Raw genomic sequence first — 27,618 nt, 5'->3', positions numbered from 1 at the left:
AACCCGTCTGCGGCCGCAGACATATCTCTCGCCCTTACAGTGTTACAAAAAGCATTTAAATTAATCAGGGCGCTCCCCACGGCTACTAATTAGGTAGGGAGGGAAGGGAGGGCTGGCTGGGGCCGGCGGGCAGCGCGGCCGCGGGTTTTGCGCCGCGCCAGGAGGAGTCGGCGGTTGCGCCCCCCTCCCCGGGGCTGAGGGCTGGGGAGGGGCCAGGGGTCGGTGCTTTGCCCCCGGCGGGGCGGCACGTTGCGGTGCCGGTGCCGGCGGGCGCTGCTTGCAGGAGCGGAGGGATGCGGGGGGGCGGGACACGGGACACACCGCTTCCACCGAGCTGTCCCGGGGAACACGGGATTAGCGAGGACATTGCAGCCGGGGAGCTGCATCATCCCCCCTAAATCCAACTCCAAGACATGACGGGTGGGTTTATTTTATGTTATTTCATTTTATTTTATTTTATTTTAATTGCCCAGATCTCGCGATAAGGCAAACCTGGCGAGAGCTGCCTCTCCCCTCCCCCCGCCCCCCAAAGTTGTGATGAAAAAAGCAGAATAAATAAGTCTCCCCCTACCCCATCACCACCCGGTACCGTGTAGGCATCTTGCCCGGAGCAGGCCGGGGGCAGCGGGGCCGGGGGGAGGGGGGGGGGGCGGGTGTCGTCCCTAACGCTGCAGGGAAAATCTCCTGGCCGGGTGGCATCTGCGGGCTGGGCGGGAGGGGGTGTGTACGATGCTGGAGAGAGGCGAGCAGCCCCCAGGAGACCCCTTCTCCCTAAGTCCCGAACTGGATATTGCAATGTTTGCAACCCCCCCACCCCCTTCCTCACTCCTGGTAGGAACCAGCTCTATTCCCAGCCAGCCGGGCACCACGCCCCTCGCAAATCCAGCCCGGGGATGCACCTTGTTTCTTGCTACTGCTGCCATTATTATTATTATATTATTATTATTATTATTATTATTATTATTATTATTATTATTATTACAATGATGCCGTGGCTCCGGTGCTGCCCAGAGGCACAGGTGAAGGGCTGGGGCTGGGGGAGGTTGACCATGGCACAAGGAGGGGCTTTAGGGCGAGGCTGGAGGGGCTCAGGTGAAGCAGGGGCCGGGGCCGCAGCCCCGCTCCGCCCGCAGCTGCCGCCCGCTCCGCAGCGCCGGCGGCTCCGCGCTGCGCCGGGTGGGTGGGAAGCGGGGCGGGGGGGGGTGGGGGGCGGGGGTGGGGGGAAGGCTTGGAAACCCGTCCAATTTTCCTGTGAAAGAAAAGAAAATAATCAGAGGGGAGAGGGACTGTGGTGAATTGGTGTGAAGGAAGTGGGATTATTGCCTTAATTTTGGACAATGATAAGCGAATGAGGTAAAAACAAAACTCGCTTCATTATATACAACAAAATGTAATTTATACCCAGGGATGCCTGTCCACTGAGATTTACATCATTTGCTGATAGCGATCACACTTATTACTTTTCTTCAAAGACTTTTTTTTCCCCCTTTAAAAAAAAAGAAGAAGAGGGCATTTGTGCTAAATTGCCCAATGCTAGTGTGATAACTGTCAAAAGTTTGACATCAAAGGGAACTAATATTATTCAGTTACCAGAGGAGCTGTCTGTCCAAATAAGAATATCTTAATTACTGAATCACAACGGTAGAAAAGGGAACAGATCTGAAAAGGAGAGGGGCTGTCGGGGGGGTGGGGTGGGGGGAGCTTTCAGTCTGTTCCTTTTTGATGAACCATCTATATTAGGCCACTGTGCGATTCTTAATCATGTTTAGTGGTTTATACCCTTTCTCTCTCCCCACCGATCCTCTGAACTTTATAACTATATGTAAACACGTTGTCAGTTTGAAAATAATCTTCTCTGGGTTCTTGTTAGAAGAAATTTCAATCTTCTTCAGTTCTAGATTAGGCAGTCTAGCTTTCTCTATCAGTGAATGGACTGGGGTTTCTTGGACAATAATGTGCCAATTGTTGATGGTTTGTGACCCATAAAATGTGAGGGTGACTATTCTGGCTTTGGTATGTAATTATGCAAAACACTTTCTATAAAGGCTTGCCATCTGATCTAATGACAGTCCCTGCGGTCTATTTCAAAAAGGGAGGGTCTCTATATACAGCTCCTGAGAGAAAGAAAAGTAACATTTTGTTTTAATACAAGTTTTATGGGAAAAAATGGGTAAATACAGAAACATCTGACCACATAGGCAAGCGTTTTCGGGACAACTTCAACTAATGACTAGATATTTTAATAAGTTAATCACAGCAACACCCCGGATCTATAGCATAGGGGTAGGGAGACATGATGTGAAACCCCTATTAAAAAAAAAAAAATATCTTCAACTCCTAAGCACCTTGGGCAGAGATGGGAGGTCGCCGCGGAGGAGGTGGGCTCCGGGGGTCCCGCACCCGCCTCCCACCTCTGCGGGCTTCCCGCAGCCCACCGGAGTCACTTCTCTCCCCGCTTTTTGAGCTGCAGAGCAAGCCGGGATCCCACCTTGGCAAACAGGTTGCAAATGAGCTGGGCACTTGGGACGACACCTATCATGCTGTTCAATGGACGGTTATTTCACCTGAGAAATTAACGCCAACAAAATAAAATAAAACAGCCAGGATGGGCGTGACCAGCTCCATCTCTCTCCAAAGAGTCTGGGGCGAGAGGGGATTCTTTTAACCAGGTGAACAGGAGGGCAGGAGGGAGACAGACACGTTCCCTTAAAGAAAAGGGAAAAAGTTAGAGGTGTTGGCGCTTTTAAAAAAATATTCACATTTTTTTCCTTGCCGCCCCCCCCTCCCCCTTCTGTTTTCTTGAAAGGAGGGACGCTAAAGGGCTTCGGCTGCTTTGGTTGCTACCAAATGACATTGCTGCTACGTCACGGGACAAAACATAAACACTGCTGCCAATTTAAATTGATGTATAAAGATTAATGGGAGATGAAGCATACTAACAACCTGGATTATAATGGCAGGAATAGTTATTATTTCTCCAGAGCACATACATACATACAGGGAGCCATAGGGAGCGCACACTCGTCGCTAGAATTTTCTCTCCACATAGGCATGATGTGTGTCCATCGTGACATGTTTAATTCCCCCGTGGACTAAACTAATACGATTAAAAAAGGAAAGAAAGCAAGAAAGGCTGATTAAAAGGGAGAATCAACAAAATATCAACATGCCACAGAGAGGAAGGAGGAATAGATAATTAGAAGCAAAAGAGGAGCAGGTAATTATGATCTGAAATTAAATACGATGTTTAAGATGTCTCCTTTGTACTGCAGTGAAGATTTCAGATTCATACACATAATAAACACTCAGGTTGTCATCTGGAGGTGCAAATCTGAAAGATATTCCAACAAATGAAGTGCTGGCAGAGAGAGGTATAAAGAGATCTCCGCCTGTCAGGGGTCAGACAGCCTGAGATTGCTTCTAGAGATCTTTTGAAAATTTCACACGATTGAAGGCTTAGGGGCTTTGCTGCGTTCGCATTTCAAACTCAGATCAGCGGGATCACAATCAAAAATAGAGGTCTGGAAAATTTTGATGCAAAGATGGCCACAGGCTTCACTGATTTTTTTTTTCTTCTTCTTCTTCTCCCAGACAGACACTCTGACATGACTATGATCCCTGGGATGACAGAGTTGTCAGAAAAGAAAGAGAAAATAGCATCTTGTCTTGTAACTTCCTATCAGTCAAAAGGAATTTAGGATCCTCTTTCCAATAAAAGAGAGGGAGAGGGAGCAAGAGGGGGAGTGGGGGAAGACGAGGCTTTCTTACCAGGCAAAGAAAAGTAAAGAGAGTTCTGTGTTTTATAATTAATATTCCACACCTAAACGTTTCTGATCCCTCCCGTTTACAGTCCTCCCACCCCATCACCTTCTTCTCCTCTACAATTTCAATTTTAGATCAATTCATGTCCTCCGAGACAGTGTGCATAAGTGATACAATCTTGGCTACATGTATATTCATGCCTAATATTGTATCATTCATCGTATATGCCTACTTGAAATATATTGCATGTTGTCCTCGAACTTAATGTAAAGAGATTATTTTTGCTACAAATAATCTCATGCCATTATTGTTTTGTCGAAAACATTAAATCGTTCTGAGAACATTTGTTTAAAGTCTAAAAAAGAAGTCGGAAAAACGGAAGGAAATAGAAAATTAAAAAGTGTCCTAAGAGCCGAGGAACAGCCAAAGACAGATTAAAGCAACGGGAATTGTGTTAAAACATATATTCACTATATTCTATTTATAACTCTTTTGGAAAGGTCAGACGCAATAGGAAGTGTTTTATCATCTCAGCTATTTCAAATTAATTGCTATTGATTTGTTGACCTGGAGGAAGAGTAGTTAACTCAGCTCAGGTCTAATTATTGTGGTTGCTAAAAGAAGCGGTGCTGGTAACTTTCCGAAATAAACGAGCTGGATTTGGAAATAGGAACTTGCCGGGATGCTCTTTCCTAATTAGCTCCGAGGCGAGCGTTTGGGGACCTCGGATCACGGGAAAGTTTCCTCTTCTGCATTTTACTCCTAGGTATTCTGCAAGCCAAATCCTAAGAAATAGCAAAAATTCCCCCATATTTCACAACCTGCATGCCTTTTTATTTGAGATTATCTATCTGTCTATCTATCTATCTATCTATCTATCTATCTATCTATCTATCTATCTATCTATCTATCTATCTATCTATCCATATCTCTCTCTCTATATATATATATCTATATATTTTTTAATTTTATTTTCAGTTAACCTCTCTGGCGCCGAGTGCACTTCCTCAGGTAAAGATAGGGCAGGGAAGCAGAGAAAATGTGCTTTTGATAATTGACCTTATATATATCTATATATAACTTTATGAAAGAAAAAAATATTAACCAGGAAGATGAACATTTTTTTCCCCTTGGAAGGGATGAAAAAGGATTCAGACTCCACTGAGTAACTGGAGTTTCAAAATTTCTCTCGAAATAAAAAATAACTGCCCTGGCACGCTGGGAAGCAGAAAATAACCTCTGCAAAATGCCTGAAATGATGAGATTTGCATTGCTGAAGTTATGATAAGAAAACCTGTATTTAAACCCGCCAAAGTATCCCGTCCCCCCCATCCCACCCCGTGTCCGTCCGTCCGTACCCCCCCCCCCCCCCCGGCATCTGACAGTGGTCACTCTGCTAAATGACGTCTCAATAATAGAAATAACATCCATTTTTTTCCCCTTGCCATCTGAAGCGATCAGTTAATTAAGAAATACACCCCCCATTTTGCGCGGACCCACCTTTTCTAAATGATGGGTGAGAATTTTATGAAGAAAATTATCGAAGAACTTGAGGGTGTGAAGAAAAAAAACTTTGGAGAGCTGTGTTTGCGGTGTATTTTTTCTCTGCTGGGAATATTTCTGGGCTGTGTCACAAAAATGAACCTACGCGGTAGTGGAAGCAATTTCCTGAAGAAAATAAACAAGGCTAAAGAATTTTAAATAAAGTAATTCGAACATGCAGTGATGGGTCAGTTTAAAGGATGATCAAAAACATCTTCTGGGGGGCGATTTATTATTTTTTTTTCCCCTCCGGAAAAGATAAACTAGAATTAGGAGGATTCAGGGTATTGTACTTTTCTACCTGTGTCTGGATGGTGATGCGTTTGCGGTCCATGTTTTCGGGTGCAGCTTTAGAAATAGAGAAATAAAGACAGGAAAATCTGAGAAAGACTTAGAAAGACGCAAGATTAAAGGTATTCGACGGACGGTGGGGGAAAACAGAAATAAGTGTAAGACAATTTATAAGAACTACTTCCCTCCTTGGGGGAAATAACACAATTATTTTTGCACATGTATATCAGAAATTTCAGCTGCTGCCGAATTTCCCGCTTTGAGATGAACAAACTGTATTCGGGGGAAAAAAGTAGAAAAAAATTGATGCAAGTCCTGACCATGCCTTTGTCATCGAGCTGCCCTGGAAACCAGCACGTTTGTGCTCGTATCGCGCTGATATTTTTTAATCTCTGAAAAGGTCCCGTCCCGCTGCGGGGAGTTCGTACCTGCTCGGGGGGCAGGGAGGGGAGGAGAAGCAGCAAACGAACTTGGCAGGACGGAATCGTTACCATCCTGGCAAGGACGCGGGGTAGGAGTTTAAGCCTCCAACTTTTACTTGGGGAGAGTCAAAAAATTAAATAGTAAAGAGCTGTCCTGCGAGGAGGGCGGTGGGCGCTGGGCTGAAGTGGTGATCTCCCCTCCTGCGGGTTTTCGCTGAGGCTGAGGGAGGGGAGGTCGGGAATTTGTATTCCTTTCACCCTAGAGATGGACAAGATTGTCCTGACAACTGCAAAACGTGGGGGCTCAGACCTTTGTTCTGGGGCTGGCGAGTGCAATTTGGAGGTGGCGACTTACAATTTCTTCCTTATAAAGCAAAGCGGGACCGTCCGTGGCTGGAGAATTTTTGCTCAATAAAGTTTTCACAGATCGAGGGTGGGATTGGTTTTTTTTTTTCTTTTTTTTTCTTTTCTTTTCTTTTTTTTTTTTACTCGTTTTGTTTTGAAGCGTGGCCAACAGCTTGCTAACAAACGTGGAAATTAATGGAAACGCTTCTGGTGACTCCAGCCCGCTTGGCGAGGGCGTCCCTAACCCGGGGCAGGAGCAGGCGAAGGGGCCCGATCCTGTCTCCCTTTCTCAGGGAAATCCACCTAGCTTTAATCCCAGTCTCTCTCTATTTCTTTTGGGGGGTGGGGGTATGTGTATGTTATTTTTAATTCCCCAAATCGGGACCCCCCCCTACCCCCCCACCTACAGCATCCAACCTCCCCCTCTCGCTGCCCCACGACCACGCAGGACGAGCTCAGTTTCAGCAGCAGGATCAGCTCCTAGCTGGCTCTGGATGTGCCTCCCCGGGCCCGATCCTGCCCCCCGGCAGGGCACCCCCTCCCGTCCCAGCCCGCCGCGCTGCGGGCCCCTCGGACGGGATCAGCCGGGTGCGGGCTGGGGGGGGCACCGCGCTCCCCCGGCGAGGGGAAACAGCACCCACCGGGCTGAAAACACCCCCGCCGGTACATAGCACCCTTTCGTATACCCCCCAGTAGATGAAATCGTCCTTAAATCTTCTCAGTCACAACTGGAGACGGCAGCTCATATTACCATTAATTGAAATGAGAGCCGCGCTTGACAGATGGGGAATTTCACTCGGTTTTTTTACACGGGTGGTTCGGGGCTTCTCTGACCATGTATTTTTTTATCAGACCAGCGCTCTACGCACACCTTGCGGCCCTGCCCAGAAACACTCTCTACCTTCCTGCACGCCCAGCACCGGGCTGGAAGCGGGCGCTTAGCCGCAGCCTATACGTATGGCCTGTGATGTCTCTATTGCTCGGTGCACGCCTGCCGTGGAAGCGGGGTTTGCTGGAAGGACCGTGTACGCGAGCCTCAGTGCGTGGCGCATCCACCCCCGGGCGCGGGTGGGTGCGCTCCCCGCACACCCCCACGGGGGATGAGCACCCACGCGTGGGCACCCGAGTGTGCCCTGGGGTGTCTGCGGAGGGCTCGGTGCCTCCGCTGGGCTGGGGGGTCGGGGCTGTGGCGGGCGGCTGTCTGAGGGGGACCGCCAGAATTATTCCCAGGCACCAAATACTGCTGTGGAGATTTCACATGATCTTCCTAATTCCACGTTTTATATTTTATGATTTCTTGCCAGCATCTCAGTGTGTTTCTGTTTAGATATACTAAGCTCCTTGAAATTAATTAACCTGTGGTCAGCAACAAAAAAAGTAATACTGGTTAAGCTATATTCCTTTACAACGTTTGGTCACAGTTAGTTACAGAATTTTCCAGCTGTGAAGATGATGTACACTATTTACTGTAATTGAATTGCTGTTATAACACCTTTCAAGAGGAAAAGTGATACATGACAAAAGTTGAGCTGACGCAGAGCCCCCCCTCCCGCCCCGCCGCTTATCTGGAAGGAAAACTTCGCTGCAGAGAGCCCCCACGCGTGTCTGCCCCGGGGGTGGGCGAGGATCCAGCCCCCGCGCAGGGGGCACGGCAACCCCTCCGCACCCGCGCTGCACACCCGCAGCAAGCGGCTCTTGGGTTCCGCCGCGTCCCGCGCAAACTCCGCGCATCCCGCCGGGAATTCCGGGCTGAAACGGGCGGGACCCCCGGCGCTGCCCGGTCCCACGGCGGCTGCGGAGGGGCGGGGGGGCTGCTCCTGCATCGCTCCAAGCGCCGGGAACAGCCGTTCTCCTGTTCGGGGAGGCAATTGGATTTATTTCCTTCCAACTCGTAATAGATTCTCTAGAGCATCAGAGAGATTAGTTTATAAAGTAAATTCAAAGCAGGCTGTTCATTAGATCCCATTATTATGAAAAGGGGACGATCAGTTGGAAAATATCTATCTAATTTGGAGGAAAAAAACCACACATTTTAAATAATTTCTGTAACTTTTACTACCTTTGGCGTTTTTGGCAAGAGAACAAATAAAAACCCGGAGGAGTTAGAAGTGCTTTTTCCCCCTCTCCTTACCCCCCCCCCCCCCCCCCCTCCCTTTCTCAGTGCCACATAACAGCCTTTCCTCCTTCAACTTCAAAGAGGACTGAAAGGACAAACATTCTGATACAGCTAATAATACACGGAGAGAAAGAATTTGCATTCCTTAGCAAATATAAGTGCTCATTAATAGAATCATGTATTTGGCTAAGAACATCTTGCCAGCACCGCTGGGAGATAGAGAGTGTTCGTGTGGGGAGGGCTTGAGGAAGAGTTTTGATTGACGGTGTAGGAGCCGCATCTTCCCCCTTTCCCCCAGCCATATATATTAGGTCAACGATTAGTATAAAAAAAAGAAAAAAAGAAGTGAAGTAATAATCATAAAGGAACAGATGGGGACAGAGTGCCCTGCGACTTCTGAAAGGCACAGCAAGGACTCGCTGCCTATAAATTCATCAAGATAATACTAATTGCACTCTTAGGCCGTGTCTCAGCTCCCAGCCGGCCGCCCTGCCAGGGGGTCCCGCATCCGCGCCCGCTCCGCGCCCGCCGCCCTCCCACCCCCGCTCGCCCCTCGAGGGTCCCCGCTTGCACCCCCGCTCCCCTCCGCCGCTGAGCCCGGGGTTTTACAGGGCAAGCGCTCGTCCTGGGGACGGGGCTCCGGCCGCGCAGGGCCGCGCAGGGCAGGGCAGGGCATGCTCGGCGGGGCCGGCGGGCAGCGCCGCCCGCTCCCTCCAGCCCCCCCGCCCGCTGCCCCGCCGGGCTCCAGCGGGCCGCTGCCCGCTACTCTGTGCGTGCCCCCTATAGGTGCCCGGCGCGGCTCGAGCCGTCCATACAGCCCCCGCAGGGACGCGTTCACAGGGCACGGGTGCTCGCCGCTAGGCAGGGGTGCAGTGCACCCTCACAGCATCTCTCTGGGACTTGTCACCAGGAGCTCTCTCCACCTGGTACTTTCTTAGGCTCTAAAATGAGACGATTCCACCTAACAGGGGTGGTGGGAAATGCTAAACAGAATTAAAGTCTCTTTCTGATTGAAACTTTGTTAATTTGGCTCAGCTGAAGACAATTCCAGCAATTATCCAAAGCTTATTTTACCCTCCTGAGAACTCTGATTTTGTTCTCATTTACTGTGATGTAAATCTGGATATACTCTTCCCTTAGAGAAGTCTTTTTCAAAAGGGAATAAATCAGCTTGATGTGGACCCCAGGAAAGTTTACTGACACAGGTAGGCAAATCTTTCCTGTTTTCACCACAATAAATTACATAAAAAAGATAAAATATTAGAGAAATTAAAAGGCAGCTTTGTCTTTTAAGGTGATTAGCTGCGATTCCCTCCTGTTCTCTTGACTTATGCCTATAGTTGCTGCTTGACATCTTGCTCCAAAGAAAGAATATAAAAATATCCAGGCAGTGTAGACTGAGTACATGTGTCTGCGAGGTGACTTGCAGAGAGCAGACGGCGGATCAGAACTGCAGCTAGACATAGGGATTATAATTTGATCCCTGAGTTTCTAGCATCTAGTTTTAAAAGTACCGTAATAAACAGCATTTTAAAGGTGAACAATATATCTTGAACTGTTATGTTGAAGGACTTGGTGAGTTTATCATCACTTCAGTCTGTAACAGCAGGTTTGGATAGCTTTCTAGAAGCTAACCCTTAACTCAGCCACAGGGTTGAGAGCCTAGTGTAAACACTGGTCTAGGATACGGCCCACCACTGAGAGTTTTACTACATCAAACTTTGTCGCTAGCAGTTCCTTTCTGGCTTTCAGTCTTTCAGGCTTATTTAAGAAGTTACAATTGCTTGGAAGTTTCTTACGTGAGTGTATTTGTATTATTCAAACACAGCTGAATGTAATTTGCCTGTGATTTTAGTGGGACCATATTTCATCGGAGATGCACAGAAACACCAGAGGAATAGTGCTAGGAAAGCATCACATGTGGTTCTATGGGATGGTTTGTGTATGGCAAGAGCAGAAACATGCGTCGGCTTCAAAGAAGTCCTGTATTTTATTAGCATAATGTGTAGAAATTGTCAGTCAGGGGCTTGCTGTTGGTTTAGGCTCAGCAGTCATTGGTCTAATAACCTTCTGACTGAGTTTGGGATTAAAAAGTCAAAAGTTTTTCGTTCATTCAGCAAGCAGGACCCTCTGTCTGAGCACGCTGATGTCTGCGTTGACTCTTTGTTCTGCCCCAGTGGTCCCCGGCCCACGCTGGCCCTGGGAGCCCCGGGATAACAATATCAAGCAAGGAATGCCCTGGCGTCTTTTTTTTTTTTTTTTTTTTTTTCCTCCCCTGTCCCCATCCTTTTTAATTCCTGTGGCTGTGAGCAGCCTCAGAGGGTCCATAAGGTTAACAAATTGGGAATTTCAAACCCCTTTGTTTCAGCCTCCCCTGAAACATGCCTGTTGGCTTTGCTATGGGGCCGTGCGGGAATCCTTCCTGACCGACGGCCCCAAGTCCCCGAGCTCACGGGGTCCTGAGCTCCGGTGCCAGCCTCAGCAGGGGGCTGCGCCAGGGTGAGGAGCGCGGATCTTCTGGGATGAAATAAAATGTTTCAGATACAATGAATTGGACATCTGTTTCATCAGAGAAAAAAAGAAAAAAATTCATCAGCTCTAATGAGAGATGCTAAGATATTTTAGTATGTTGATAGACTGCCTCCTGCTCCTCACAGCTGGAACAAACACGCTACCTAATCTGTTGGCCCCTAGGAATGATTTTTTTCTCCCCGGATAATACCTTTTCTTCACATCAGAGCACTGGAGTATCAGTAGCACGCACTCAATGCTTTTCCATGCGCTCTTCAGTGGTTTTGGGTCATTGCCAGCCTTCAATTTACCTGCAAGCTCCCTTATCTCTAGGCTGTGGATCCATTCTGTGCTGGATTTCTTAAATACGATGATGTTCTCCTGTGCAAGCTATTGTTTTTTAAGTCAGTAGCAATACCAGTGCTAAAAGTCTGTTTTGTTTTCTGTTAACATGCTTGGGAGATCTGTTTTTATCCTGAGCTTGTCCTGTAGGGTTCACCTCCTCCAAATGCTTCCCTACCCTTTAAGTGTGCTGGGCCAGGCATGCAGGACTTGTTCTTTCTCACACTGAGAACATCTCAGCGTCACCCATCATCTGCAGCAGTCTTGCTCAGTGCTGGGTGACACTCCTGTGTGCTGGTTGCTTTATCAAGAGCTGTTAACCTTTCATTCATGTGATTTTTATTAGCAGCTGTGTGTGGCCTCTGAATGGTTTTAGGGTATGTTCCTGGACCTGATCACATTCTCCCCTTTGGTTATAAGTTGGGTTTGTGCACAGATTCAGTTCTTGCAAGCTGAACTCTTCAGTTCTTTGTGCAAACTTATTTTTCCTGTAAATACAATATTGTTTCTGGATTTTTCTGGGAAAGAATTCCTATTTACTCCATTCTCGGGTACTATGTTTTTTTCTAGGTGCAGCTCTCTCTTGCTTTTATTTGTACTTTCCTCCTTGCAAGAGGTGTCAGGAGGCTGAGCTCCACCCAACCCATCCTACATACCACGGCCTGAAATGTGCCATGAAAGATGGTTCTGCTTCTAACACGAAACATGTGCTTTTCATTTGAAAAGCAGTGACCAGAGATGGTGTGAGTATAGTTGGGACTTTAGCCAGGCACTTGCAGACCAACTTCATAGCATTGCCTACGAGAAGACCATTGCCTCAGAGTAGATAACTGCCTTTTCCTGGGCAATCCCTTACAGCTGCCCCAGCAGTGGCCTGTTTCCAAAGTGCTGTCACCCACGTTTATTCAATACTTGTCATAGTACAGTCTCTTCTGGAAGCAGGACCCTGTCTGAAGCTACTGATAACAGCTTGTTGTGCTGTTGACATGGTTGCGGATCCCATGACTCCCTGTATTTCTTTTTTTCAGATGTAGCATTCCAGGTCTCTATTTTTTTTTTAAGCCTTCCTTTCATTAAATTGTGCTGATGCCACAGAAAATTGTCAGCTGTCCATTCTTTCCCTAGACAGGGAATATATCTATATGTATATATATGTATATATGTATGTATAATCACAGCAAGGGGAGGAAAGGGTCAGGTGTTGCTATGGAAAGAGACTATTAATCTGTGACAGAACTGGTACTAGGGGAGGTGAGAGCCTTCCCCTGCACAAAATAAGCTTTAAAAGGATGCTCACGGAGAGCCCAGCCTTTCTCCAGGAGATGCCTGCACCAAGTTCTGTAATTTGGTAATTTGTTCCTCTTATTCCTTGCCTTTGATGATGGCTCTTCAACCAGATTTTCACTGATCTAAATGTAGCCCAGTCTCAACTACTCTGGATTAAATTAGAAAGAAGATTGGTATGAGGTACCGACTTGAATGCTTTACAAAGAGCGTGACGGCTAGGTCCCAAAGATTGTTGTAAGTTTCTCAAAAATCTTGTGATGGTTTTTGCCAGCCAAGCATCTACTTATATGCATAAAAAATCTTTCACTTTTAATAGATGTATCCAAAAGGAAAGAAGGGGAAGTTGAAAGCGAGGGGGGAGATTATCCCTTTTCTCATTTGTGTTAAAATCATGCCCCTTGCAGACCCCAGCTGCATGTCACTCTCTGGTCCATCACGGTCACGGGTTTCATCAGGGACTATCACATTAACCAGCCTGTAGCAAATGAAACTAGCTCTGCTCTTATTAACTCCATCACTGACCAGCACGAGGGAGGGGAATCCTCTGGTGCCTTTGCAGAACTGGTTTCTCTTTACTCCGTGTGTGCCTGTCCAGATACACGCAAATGGCTTCAGCTTTCTGAGGCTCCCGGTGAGGATGGGATTGAAGCAGCCATGCCTGACCCACCAACTGGTCTTTATCTGTACAGCCCACAAAACACAGAAGATTATGTTATTAACTGTGGCATCTTGACTGCATTTAAAATTAAAAGGGTAAAAGGTAGACTTGCAGCTGAATTTCTCACCTGTAAAACTTAGGTTGTGCTCTGGGTGTTTTTACATCATCATCAGAATTATCTCTCTGGGTGTATTTTTTAGCAGCCCGCCTGATGGCTTCATCCTGGTCTGGCTTAGTGATGGAGCTAGAAGTAAAGAGTTAAATTAATTTCTTCCCATAAGGCAGGATTTTTCAATCCATTTCAGTGTTCTAGCCTCTGCCATTTTTCTTGCTGACCGCAGACCTGCCAGTTGGTGTTACCTCTCCCGGTCACTTGGAGGTTGCCTCATGGACCACAAGGTCTCTCCTGGCCAAAGGCTGAAAACTACTGCTTGGAGGAATGTGAATGAGCAGAACAAGCCTCTTGCAGGGTCATTGGCCTGGCACAATACTCACACACACCAAGTAATGTGCCACAAGCAACATTTTATTTTTGCTCTGCCTGCCAGTCTCAATTTCAACTTTTTAAAAATTTTCTTTTGCTACAGGAAACATCAGAGGACTGTGGATTGGGGACCACTGTCCTATATAGAATAAGAAGAGTTGGCTTAGATATTAAAGTATTAACGTTTCCTTGGGCCTCCCTTATCTCTAGCATGTTTACATTTTCTTCGGAAGTAGTTTGATTAGTTCTGATATTTTTGTTTTGCTCTGGACCCTTAAATCCTGGTAAGAAATCAGCATGTCTGGCTTTTAAACCTTTGCAATTGGAACAAGTCACCTTCTTGCAGGCACATGTGTCTGTGTGCATACACACAGAGACATGTGTCAATATACAGAGAAACAGAGAGAGGGGTTTATGTGCTTCTCGGGAGATCAAACCTGGGAAAAGGAGGGTGACTTTTTCCTCTACAGCATTTAGAAATATCCCATGACCCCTCTCTGCATTTTGCAGAGCAGATTTAGCTGCAGATCCAGCACTCCAAGCAGGGCTGCGGCCCCAGCCACTGCGTTAGTGTCATTTCTCCTTCCTGCCTACTTCAGCAATTATGTTTTCAGCCAAGAGCAGTGAACACAGAGAGGCAAACAGTAGAAAACTTGCAAATATTTGAAGGGTTTTTACTGATCAGGGTTCAGAGCTCCAGTTAGTTATTATTTCATAGTGTAGAAGAAATACAGGCTTTGTCTTCTGTAAGTGACAGACACAGGGTAACCATCAGAGCGGCTCCGGTGAGCTTCCTGATATCAAGACAGCTAAAGTTCTGTTCAGAAGCTGGTTGGCAAAGCAAACTGAGCTGCCCATCAGCCGGTGCATGGTACTGGCAACACAGAATGATGAGAGTAAAAAAATAAAAACAATGGAGTGGCCTATTCTAAACTTTGGGATAAGGGTCAAGATGCCTGATGTGATTATAGGTGGTCACTGGAGACAGGATGACTGGTGAGAAGGGGAGGGAGGTGGTTAGCAAGAGCTTGTGGTGTGCCTGGGGCAGACAAAAGAAGAGTCGGGAAGCAACAGTTGTATTTTCCAGAGCAAAGAGATTAATTAGCGAGAAGGGCTGGTTTTGTGGCACAGAGCAGGTTTTCTTCACAAATGGGCATGAATAGTACCATGAGAGAGATGGGGCTCTATTTCCTCTCTTGGGAATCCATGGATTGTTTGCTAGTGAGGGAAGAGGGATGCAATCTCCTTAGTCCTACTAGTAAACCTATCCCCAATAAAAGCAGATCTTAGTAAATAGGGAAGGCTGGGTTTTTTTTTACTTGCTTGGGTGGTCCTTTTTGCATGATAACATGTGCCATATCAAATGGTGTCCACATCACTGCAAATGCTCCTTGGAGTCTGAAGTGTTTACAAGATAAATTTCAAATGGTGCAGGAAAGGGTGCATCACCATCACCTTACACAGTTGTTACATACTTTGCATCCAGTGTCCATTTTAAATTAAATGACAACATATGAGAGAGATTGCCTGACACGTTTGACCTATTTGTTATGACTTTGATAATTTTTTTAAAGATCCTACCTCGGGAAGATTTCTTAAGTGATAAGAGAGAGCAACTATTGGCTACTCATGCTAAAGGAGTGCCATGAAGGGAGGACAGGGGGAATGGAGGAAGAAAGGCAGTTGTATAAGATGTGGCTAAACAGATGATCCAAGCTGGCATCACTGGGGGAAAAAGAAACTGAGATAAGGTAAGAAAGAAATATATATAAAAAAGAAAGCATATGGGCATCTGGGAAGTGAGGTTAAGAAGTATGACCTTGCTGTAGGATGGAAAAAAGGAGTGTAAAGGATGTCTGGAAGATAGGCACAGGATGCTGAGAAAAGTGATTTGTCACTTGGGTTTTTGGGATGGGTGACAGATGGGAGGCTGTGGTGAGGAAGGACACACAGAAAGGAGGAGAAAGGGGCACACAGCAGACCAGGCTGGACCTCAGAAGGGTGGTGGAGGGAAGGTGACAGGCGGTGCAGGTCAGGGGGAGCCAGGGATGGCTGCCAAGCCCGCATGGTGATGGGGTGGCATTGTCAGTGACGATATTGTCAGGGATGGCAGACAACGGGAGTAGGATATGGGGGATGTGGGAGAAGAAAGTGCTTTCAGCCGCCACCGCTGACGTGGGAGGGGTAAGTTCAGTGTTGATCTCTCAGTGCAGTTCCTCAAAATCTGGGGCCATCTGGACACAGTCCTGTCCCTCATACAAGCTGTCAGCGGCATCGAGGGATTGCTCTGGCAGCCAGGACTTGCTGGCACATCCAAGAGCCTCCGCGCTCATGGCCAGGAGGGCAGATGGCACCAGATCCACTACAGTGGCTTTGCACCACCTGGTGCCCCCTCTTTGGGGGAGTCCTGCAGAGCCAGGTGAGCCTGGCTTCAGGCACTGCTGTGTCACTCAGCCGGATGGTGTAGGGCTACCCTGCCACACCACAATGAGTAGACACCTAAAGACCTTCAAGGATATGAGCCATGGTGCAAACGTTCAGGATGTCCACATTCATTTTTGGCTGGCTGTATTATGTCAGGCATCACCAAAACAACAGCCTGACACGGGTGACAAAGAACTCTGCTCACAAAATGTCTGCAAAGGAACAGATATTTACAGCGATCAATTTCTTCAACCTCATTTTCTCCGCACTTCCTTTGCTCAGCACAGATCTGATGCATAAATTAAAATTTGCGCTGGTGTTTTGAGTTGCTCCAGCAATGGGTATGAATAGGAGTCTTTAAAAATGTTGGCCGTTCCTGCTCACGCGCAGCTATACATCACGGATTATTTTATTCAAGAAATGTCATTGGCTTTCAACCATCCCATTAACAATACTAGTTTGTTATAGCATATCTGATAATGAGGATCTGAACAGCAAATGCTTTGGGGTAAGAAACTGATGGTATGTGTATATTACCGATCTTAGAGCTGTGGAAAATAATGCCAATGATTGCAGGCCTTCCATGAGAAAAAAAAAAAAAAAGGCGGTGCCAACAAGGACAGTATAAAGTTGTGTATCAGAGGAGATGCCATGGGAAGCAAACAGTGACTGTGAATTGATTAAAGTGTCAGTTTCCCCTGGCTGAGGAGCACTGGCCATTTCTCTTCTCACCTTGGGCACTACCTCCTCGCAGATGCCATCCCTGGGGGAGGGAAGAGGTTGTAGTCAGTTCATCCAACCCACAGCCCTAACAAACTCTTCTGCCAGAGAAGACCCTGAGACATTTTACCTTGAATCCCATATGTGCATGTATTTCTTCCACTGGAAAATATAAATGTTTAAAAATAAATTACATCCATTTCAGTTAAACTTTAAGACTTCTCAAATCTAGGTATGACTTTCTGGTCAAAACCTCTGAGGCAGAGATGCTCATATAAGAATAACAAATGGACCCACAGTGAAGATATTCACAGAGTGAAATAGAAAGATAAACAGAAGATTTGAACACATTTCCTCTGCATCATAAATGGGTTCCCTAAGCACTAATTTATTAGTAATTTGGTAAAGGGAAGAGAGGAGAGAAAGAAGAGAAGGAAAAAGATTCCAGTTGATAAATTTGCAACTGTTTTCATTGTATTTTATCACATAACATGAAAATACATGTAATGGATTCATACGCAAGCAAATGATGAAATACATATAAACTCATAAATAACTGCATACCCATATTAGACTAATAGAAAGCAGAGACCAGTCTTAAAAATTTACCTTGAACTATGCTAGACTGTACAGCTATGTCACTTTACCCCAGAAGAGCATCTCATCTAGCATCTGCTGTATGATTATACACTCTGCTTTGGGACTGCACTAATGTGACAATTTAGGAAGTACACTTAAATGAATGATCTGAAGTGTATGGCACAAGTACCTGTAATGGACCATCCCAAACTCCTCTTTTAGATAGGGAGAAAAGATGAAAACCTTTGACACAGTAGCCTTGACACAGGTACTTGAACGAATGCTGTAAGTATGGTGAATGTGGTTCAGGGAAGGGACATATAACTGCAAATATTATTAAAGCAGCTACTGATTTACAAATGCATAAACTGTAGAAGAAAGGGAGCCATGACAAAACCTGTTAATGATAAAATTGGAAAGAGAAACATTGCTTACCTAACTGGTTAAATCATGATGGAGAATAAAATCAATTTAAAAAGAAACAGCAGATTTAGAAGCACACTCAATACGTCTGCCAGCCTAAAATAGCTGGTGCCGCTAAGGAAGAGAAGTCTATAACCACAGCGAAACTGTCCGATTCTGTTCAGTCCTATGCAGATCTGTACACTACAGCCTCTCAGCCGCCTCCACTGATGCTGCAGGCAAGAGTTACCCAGCTCTACCTTTGCTCTCCCTACTGACAGAGAGGACTGAACTTAACCTCTCAGAACAGATCCATCTTAATCATAGAATCATAGTTTGGGTTGGAAGGGACCCTAAAGCTCACCTCGTTCTAACCCCCCGCCCCGGGCAGGGACACCTCCCGCTGGCCCAGGCTGCTCCCAGCCCCATCCAGCCTGGCGCTGAGCACTGCCAGGGACGGGGCACCCACAGCTGCTCTGGGCAGCCTGTGCCAGCGCATTGCCACCCTCACAGAAAAGAATTTCTTACTAATAGCTAAGGCAAATCTACTCTCTTTCAGCTTAAAACCGTTGCCCCTCATCCTATCACTACATTCCCCAACATCTTGGACATCTATATGTCCTCAAAAGATCTAGAGACAGATTTACAATCATTAACAGAATAAATTTCAGGGGTATGAAATTAATACCTACTGGGTGACTTCAGGGCTCAACATTCATTGATTTTAAAACAGCAGAAGCTTTTAAAACTTCTTTTTTTTTTTTTCTGATTAGGTCCTATAAACATAACTTCTGGGTGTCTAAGCTCTCATGAAAAATCAAAGGAAGCCTGCATGCAAAGCAGAAGTAATTTGTCTCACTTTAGTTTACTCTCGTTTGTCCCGGAAAATGAAAAGAGGCTTTTCTCAATGCACGTGTGCAATACAGTTGTGTTTGGAGTTAAACTTCTTATTGTAATGTTGGAAACCCAAACTGTGCATGCAAATCCCCTGATGGCTTAGTACCGGATTTCGGAGTATCATTGCAGAGACATCTTTGAAAATTTGGCCCCATTTTGTAGTGATAACGTGACAAATTCCTCCTGTATGGCAATTCTGGTGAGCAGTGTGCCTGGAGGTTTGGCTAGTTTGTGAGGATTAAAGTCTTGGTTTTAAAGACAGTAGCTTATTTTTCCTCCAAAACAATCATGAAAATAGAGATACCTGCTTTTAGAGAAAAACAGATCCACAAGATAGAAAATTACAGTTACCTAATCTGAGTGGTGTTTGAAAGCTCCCAACGAAGCCTGGCTCCCCTTGTTAAGTTCCTCTGCCAGGACCTGGGCCTGATTTTTTTGATTCTTCATTGCTTTGAGCATGCAGGATTTCTAAAGAAGCTCACTTTCACCCTGTTTACTTCAGAAATTCAGCTCAGGTTTCTGTCTCTTATGGATCCTGAGCATACACCTGACATGAGTCCTCATGTTGGGCTCCAGTTAAAGGACCCAGTGTTGGGTGTGATGGCTTTCCTTCCCTCATCCCAAGCCCGTGTTCTGTCACACAAAAGGGCATCCTTATGCCAGGATCAAGTCCACTAGCTCCTTCACTTGTTCAAAGGTATCCTTTTATGCCTTTTATGATAGACATTTTTCTTAAGCCCTTGCCAATTAAATTCAGTTTAATAACTCTGTCCATTTATGTGACACATTTCATCTTGGGAGACCTAATAAAAACACTAATTACTGTTCAGAGTGCTCCCAAGAGGTGAATTATCATTATCACATCTTCATTCTGTTGATAGGGAAACTGAGGCAACATGACCTGCGTAGGACAACAGACCAGAATCCTTGCCAAACCACCCAGGTGAGTTCAGTGCTGTATGTTTTTCCATGTGGGGCAAAATCTACTTCTTCTGGGTGTAAATGGAGGAATACCTTGCTATCTCAAGTCTTTCTTCCAGAATTCAACAAAGGAAACAGCTGAGAGCATGGAGCTATCAAGTCTTGGAGCCTCTGCTTCCTCCTCATGTTTTGATTAAACTTCCTGCTGTTGCATCAACACTCTTGGCAGAAGCAAAGGTCGCTCTTAAAGGCAGCAAGGTCCTTTGGGTACAAAAGCGATACAGCCGTCACCCAGCAACATCCAGGGGCTTTTTCAGTTGGGGCTGAGTGAGTTCACCCCAGGATATACGCCCAGATGACCTTGCAATCGTGACCATGCTGCTATACCAGACCTGTGCGACTGTCACCAGCACTTGGGGCATTTGAAGGATGATGCAAAGGTGAATGAAGGGAGCCAGGCCATGAAAATGATGTCTCTGCATCTTTCTGTTCTCTGCTGGGCATCTAACTTACAATGCCAGCAACGCTTTTCTCCCTTGGTCTCAAGAGGAAAGCTGTATTTGGAGTAGGGCAACATGCCTTCATTTGAGATATTTAATGCCTTCGAAGCACCACCAAAGCTCAATTAGCAAATAGAAAAAAAAAAAACCCAGAAGTCAAAGCAGGAGACCTATGTATGTAGTTCCAACATCAAAGGAATATTACCTGCGCTTTCATCTCCCTTTCCTCTTGTGAGTCAAAGGTAGAACACATTACTGCATATTTTAAGCATTTTCTATTTTGAAAGCTTAAATGTCAGTGTAATTCCCCCAATGGTAATTTCTGTTGTGCCGTTCCAGGCGGGTACTTCAACAGAATGTCTCCCAGTTTTCACATGATTATCTCCATCTCCTCCTTTGATAGGTTTGCTTCCAATTGCTTCAAGTATTCACTCTGGATTTGAACTGGTTCATATTCCTTGACAATTTGCTTTGAGCGCTGTCAGATGAGGTGTGGTACTGCCTTTTATGGGGCATTTTTGATGTCGTACCTTCCCCTGGCTCCCCCATCCTCTTCTCTCAAACGCAGGATCATCTGGTTGCACCTAGACTTACTTGCTGTTCAGAGCAATCTATAATATAACCACCTGGAAAAGAACATATCTTTTTTTTCTTTTTCTTTTTCCATGTTTCTTTCTTTAGAATGAACTTTGCATTTGAGGATTATTGACAAATCTGTTTGAAAAAGACATGTGAAGAAAAAACCTTTATGGTCCATCTTGTGGTAAAAAGCGGGTATTTCTTTGCTCATTTGAATGTCGGTGGATTATTTATGCTGGTGCAATGTTTTGAAGAGATAAAATACTCCCCACTGTGCTACATGCAAATCTCTGCAACGTAAACATAAATAGTTGTTGCACATGCATAATCAAAGACATTTTTTATAATTATTGTTGGATAGTTCAGTCCTCTAATAGCATCATCTGGTGTAAATCAGTGTAGCTCTACTGAAGCCTGCAAAGCCCCTACCGATTTGTACCAGATGGGACTCAAACTCTTCGCTCTAAGTTTAGTCCTTCTGAAAAAAAAGAAAAGAAAGGGAAAAAAAAGGCAAAAGCCTGACAGTCCTTGAAAATGAACTTCTTGTTAATTCATGGAAAGCTTGTAGAGCAAGAGTGGCAGGGACTTTTCTTGATCCATATGTATGCCTCAGTCCTTATCTAGAGAGAACATTTCTGCGATGAGGGAAGGCGTGGGTTTCTGTGCCAAGTTAGTTCTTGGCCCCTCTGCTCAGACTATCGCAAAGATTTGCCAGATAATGTCATTTATATTGTGAACTCCTTTCTGCCGAGATTTGGACTAAGACAACCAGCTCTTTAGCATAGGCCAGCATACCGCTGCCAGATGCTAAGAATTTTTAGTCGTTCACAACCTGTGCTGCATTTTTAGATACCTGAAGGTGAAGGGCTCAAAATCTGCTTTTCTGTCCCCAGAGCCATCTTGTTTCACTGTCATTCAGCATTATCTTTTCTCCAACATCGTACACAGCACAAAGAACTTTTTAAAGCTACTTTGACACCTGATTCTACCCCAGCTGAAGACAACAACCTCAGTCTCATCCTTCTGGTGTTCTGCAGATAAACTTTGCTTGGAGTTAGTATAAAATACAATGCTCAGCAGCATTTATTTTCACAAATTCATTTAGACTACATCATCCAAATAGCTGCTAGTGGAGACTGCCCAGGCATATTTCAATGCCATAAACATACATTTATTTCCAAATCATCAGTGTTAGTAACCGGCATACAGAGTGTTTTGTCCAACAGAAATTAAGGTAACTTAGTGTAAAAAGAGGTGGAAAATTAGAGGATTGTTCCCTTTTGAATGTTGACAGCAAAAATATCCCCTAAATACTGAATTATTGCTTACTATAAGATAATAGAACGTTCACCTAAATTTCGTGGAGGTGTAAGATTTTACAGTATTGAAGAGTACACACATATGCATGCACTATAAATGTATCCAGCTTTCAACCAACTGAAATTTTGCATTACTGTGATCTGCTCTTTCAGGTTTGCCTGCCTGTGAGATTTTTTTCCTGTTTTCTGCATTTTCAACAAGATCCTCCCAAAGAGTTGTTATTCTTGTATAAGCTTGATGTGGACACAAACTTTTTTGCAAGAAGTCTGAGCTACTGTTAGCAGCTTCTGAAGAGCTCTAAGTCTGATGCGGGTTTAATTTGTGATGAGTGCCATGGCAGAACAGTCTAACAATATAAGTCTGTTGGACATGTCGTCTGGGCTGTCACGTTCAATTTGCACATGACCTCCTGGCCAAAAAATGGGAAAGAAGTGGTAGAATGTGGGACTGAAAGCTTATATTATTGCTTTGACAGCTTCACTCATCTAGAAGTAATGCAAAATGCAATTTATATTTATACTCTCTGACCTTCTGTACAGAGAGGGAAACTATCTAATGATGGGCCATGGTAGCAGAGAAAGAAACAGATCTCAATACAGCTGGAATTTGTCTACATTTTTTGCTTTTCAACCATTCAATTACAGTCAAAAGATAAATGAAACATGAAGAGTGCCTTGGTTAGGTAGTGACACAATTATTTTATAGTGAGTAGGTTCTGGCTTTGAGCCTTGGCAAAGGTTGCCATGCACGCCTTGTTTCACTAGATACAGATAATCTGCCTGCTCCCACTGGACAAATCCCCTCTGTTTGGAGGTGTGTCATTATGCCCATCACAGGAGGAGAAGAAAGACACTAGCAACTCAGTACCACTTTTCCCGTGCATTTGAATATTCTTGAGAGAGGCTGACACTCTAATCCTATTAACTACGATAAATCAAGTCAGGCCTAATTGTAAACGGGACATTATTCATTTTGGTGGAAAACAGGCAGATAGGAAGAACGCACCACATTCTTCTCATCCGAGGAGCAGCACGTGGGTTTGTATCTTCTCAGGGAAAAAATAATGCATAAATCAGCCTTTGATTCTGACAGAACTGCCGAAGTAAATACCGGGTAACACCTGAAGATCCTTAACAACGTGTCTCAGAGCAGGTATCATACTGCCATAGCTCAGCATCCTTCAGAGGCCTTCACTGCAGCCACGACTGTTTACAACAGCATGATTTGGCTCAAAAATTCAGCCTCCAGCTGTATCTGTTTCTCTCTTTTCATCTAAAAGAGATGCAGCATTTGAAGGAAAAGTTATTTGCAGGAATGAGCATTAAGGGAAGACAACAGGCACATAAAACAGAAAGTACAGGTTTTATGCGTGCCAGTGTATTTTGGACAACTACATCAGCCTGAATTTGTCTCTTCATGCCATTGATCTCTTCTGCCTTAAATAGGAGCTGATCCAAAGGCCATTGGCCTCAATAGCGAGACTTTCATAAATGGTTGTAGGCTGTGAAACAAGCCTAGGGGTAGCCTGTTTTCTGTCTTAATTGTTTTATTCTGGATTGCCGCATTTCAATGGGTGTTTTTTTACTTTTGTAGCTTGAATGATTAAAACCCCATATTATCAGACAAAAAATTTAACTGATATCCAACTTTCTTCATGGAATTCCTTTTTTAAAAGTTATATGATGGCAATAATAAACAACTAAACCAATGGTCACTATACCGTTAATATGTCAGAAAAGAATAAAAATATACACACAAAGGCTATGGGAAGGTCATGTTTCATAAATAAATGCAATAAGATGAAACAACTAAGACAAAATAGTGCAATGATGAGAGGCTGAGTGAATATTAAAATGCAATTTATCTTTCTTTTGGTTTGTTTGCCAGTGAGAAAAAGTACTTTGTCCAAACTATTAGTTATCCTACAGGTTAAAAACTTCTTACCTCTGCACCTTTTGGAGCAGAATATAATTATATTTTTTAAATTATAAGAAACCTTGGAATCTAGTTGATTTATGTAGCTTCTTTCTCTGGTCCCTGCAGGCTGGTGGAAACTCCTGGCTTTCCAGCGTGTAATGTTACAGTACATGGGTTTAAGTGATGGGCCACACATGAGGACTGAGATCTCTGGGGTGACTCCTCGGAGGCGAGGGGCATGGCTGAGTGCGAGCATGGCTGTGTGAGGGGCACTTTGCAGTGTGAACCTCGCAGTTGGTGCACATGGTTAAATCAATACCCACCTCCCTCAGGGCTCCTCCAGCCAAAGAGCACCAAAGCTCTACCAGGGAGTGATCTAACCGGGAGGTCTGCTTCCTTTTCTTTCTTCTTTTTTTTTTTTTTTTCCCAAGTGGACAGCTAGAATAGAAAGAAGTTAAAACAACCACAAACCCCCCACAACATACCTGTCTAGGTCCAAAAACTTGTCTAGGTCTGACTCCTGCTGGTGTCACCACAGGCTTTGCCCTTGGCAGCAGGAGGAAAGGCATGAGGCCTTTGATTTGGATGGGAGGGAGAGGAACGCCCTCGGGTAATTGCGAGGTTGCTTTTACAACCTCTTGCCCAGCAGCTGGTACAGTAAGCGGTGTCTCCTCTCGCACATTTTGCAGACCTTTTCCAGCTGAGTCATTAAATCTGGAAAAAAATGGAGCAGTTGAGCTGGTATTTTGGAGGATTGATTTGGAAGTGGGAGGAGGAAAAAATCCCCCTCCTTTGTCTGCACCCTTTTTTTTTCCACCAAGCTGCTGGAGTGAAGCAGTTAATAGTGATTTTTTTCCCCCATCATTTTTAATCCACAACCTTGCCCTGTACCTGCCCTTATAATCCCCTAGCATGTGCTGGTGACATCACATGGCCATCAGCTCCCAGCTCCATCCCTGTGACTGTCATTAACTGTTGCAAGCAAATGAAAAATGACTGGGAGACTCGGTGGCTCCCACCAGTGACCTTGGGTATTATTAGAATGACCTCGCTTTGGCTTGACCATAAAAAAAAGAAAAACCTTTCTTGATATCATCACAGGGGCTGGGGCTGAACTGAGGCTGTTTGCAGCGAGGAGAGGGAGAGGAGTCGAGGAAACCATTAAAGAAAGCAAAGTAAATGTTATGCAAAGATGCAGTGGCCACAAATACTTGATCAGAGGCGCAGCCCCGTCACAAGCCCGCAGCCTGACCCCTTGCCAGGACACGCCGGGCAGCACTGGGGTTACAAAGCACCTTGCTGGTCCTAATTTCAACCCACCTCCTGTTTGTTATTTGTTTGCTTGATCTTTAAAAAAATAGAAAATCACATGTAGCCACTTAAAGGCTCATTGGCCTCACACACCTTATATTCTGGCGTACTTTTGCAGTCCTACACACACCTCTGTACATGGAACAGGCAACAGGCTGGGCAGGACACACACTGCTTCGTGTAGTGTAACACGGAAAACCTGTCTTTATGTATCTGTGTACATACACCTACTCTGCGTGCAAACACACATGCACACATATATACAGTATGGTTATACATGCGCATAAGTATATACATACACGTACAGCACATATTTATAAATGTTCATATTTATTGTTGTGCATTATTCTCAATGCATATGAATATGGACATAAAAAGAGCACATACTCATCACATCTGATGTTGCCTTCTATATAATGCATAATGGTATGTGTAGCACATAGCAGTTGCATTTCTTCCAGTGTACTCTAATGATATTAGTAATAGCAGTAATAGGAATAATAATAATAATAATAATAACAACAACAACAACACATAGCTGGGCTGGGCCAAGGAGATAGGAGGATGCCCTGCTGTTTAATGCTCTCCCTGGCAGGGATCTGCGGGCTTTGCCAGGGCAGGGGCTGCCCAGGATCCCCAGCCCTAGCTCCAGTGTGATGCTGGGGGACCACGACAGGCTGCAATGCACTGCCCGGGGGGACTGGTGGGGGGACACAGCCCGGACACCGGGGTCCGGCTGCCCTCGAGGAGCCTCGCAGTGAAATGGTTAAAGCCCTGGAGGCAGACAGAAGCGATCCTGCAGCCGCTGTCCTGCCTCGCTTCTCTGCTGTCAGCTGGAAATGGATCTGATGCCCTCTGGACTTTAACTCCTGACGAAAAGGGCATTTTATTACAGGTTATGACAAGTTGCAGGGAGACTTGGAGAACTCAGTAAGAAGAAACAGCAAGTGGAATCAAGGCGGGGTGGGGGGGATGCTCCAGATGTTTGGAAGACAGAGCGAAGATGACCGCAGGTGGTCGGTGCGAGCAGAAGCCCTGGTGCGATCGCATCCTCCGCCGGCCGCTGCGCGGAGCGGGGCGGCTGCTGCCCCGGCAGAGCCAGCGCGCCCGGGTACCAATGCCAGCTCCTCCTGGGAAATTAGGAGCGGAAAGCACCAGACCTCCTGTTTTCGCTACTAAACCGGGGCTGTCTGAATGTCTAGAGAGCTTCCCTCCCTCCTTGCGCCGCGCAGGGCAGGCTGTGCATGAGGCGGGAGGAACCAGCTGCAGTCGGGTTCCCCTCCCAAGTCCTCCATCTCTTTCCTCTTTGGGGGCGGAAGGGCAGGGACTGCCGCCCGCGGGGGGGGCTGACAGCCTGCCCGTGCCCGGCGGAGCGGGTGGGGAAAGGCTCTGCGCGGGGCCGCGCTCGCAGCTCCGCTCCCGCCTCTGAGTCCTTGGACCTGCACGTCGTTAGAGGGATGCCAAGGACTTTCTGGAGTCTGTCAAGTACTCAGGGCTTCTGTCTGTAGTGGCATCCTCATAGACAAACTTCGCAGGTGTTAAAAAAAATACGCCGAATAATAATAATAATAATAATAATAATAATAATAATAATAATAATAATAATAATAATAAACCCAACAAGCTTAACAGCTGCTCAGGGACACTGTAAACCATCTGATTTTGCAGGATAAGGCTACTATCCTAATTCTCCCTGGCAGCTTTTCAAGCGCGTTTCATTGCTGATTGCCAATGGAGGAGGCTCAGTCTCTCCCTTCGAGCCCCGCTCGGCGCCTGCCGGGTGTCTCTGGGAGCGGTTTGGCACCGGGAAAATAAACTCACATCTCGGGAGCCGGGGGTGAGTGGGGGGCTAGGGGGGTGGGGGGAGGAAGAGTGCTTGTGTCTGGAAAAATAAAAAAGTTTCGAAGTGCCAGAGTTTCAGCCGGGGTAACGTTATGCCTTATGGCAGGTGAGCAACGCCCGGGGAGCCCCTCATCCTCCTCTGGACGGGGAGAAACGCGACAATCGCAAAGACAATATGAGGACACGCGTGTATTTTAGGAGCCCCAGGATGACCTCTGTGCCAGCCTGCCACCCCTGTGCAAGCCGTGAGCCACACAAGCTTCCATCGGAAGAGCCGAGGGCAGAAGCACTGGGCACAAACCGCAGCGCACAGCACCTCCGCGCCTCTTTGCCCCCCCAGATGATGCTCCCGCCGGCCCCCTCTAGCCTGCCGGCCAGGTCACTGTCACTGTCTGACGCCTGGCATTTCTCTTTGGCTTATGGGTCTTATTCTGGGTTTATATTTA

General features: G+C 45.8%; 1 long non-coding RNA gene across 1 annotated transcript; it reads left to right on the top strand.

Moving 5' to 3' along the window:
• Positions 1-322: 322 nt before the first annotated feature.
• Positions 323-23,848, top strand: LOC119151876. The gene is made up of 3 exons (XR_005105592.1): positions 323-420; positions 19,664-19,725; positions 19,823-23,848. It is a non-coding gene; the product is annotated as an uncharacterized LOC119151876 (long non-coding RNA).
• Positions 23,849-27,618: the final 3,770 nt, after the last annotated feature.

The sequence above is a fragment of the Falco rusticolus genome, chromosome 7, assembly GCF_015220075.1.
Source record: "Falco rusticolus isolate bFalRus1 chromosome 7, bFalRus1.pri, whole genome shotgun sequence".
Lineage (NCBI taxonomy): Eukaryota > Metazoa > Chordata > Aves > Falconiformes > Falconidae > Falco > Falco rusticolus.
Note: the sequence above shows the minus strand (reverse complement) of the source record. Positions and strands in the feature narration are given on the sequence as shown.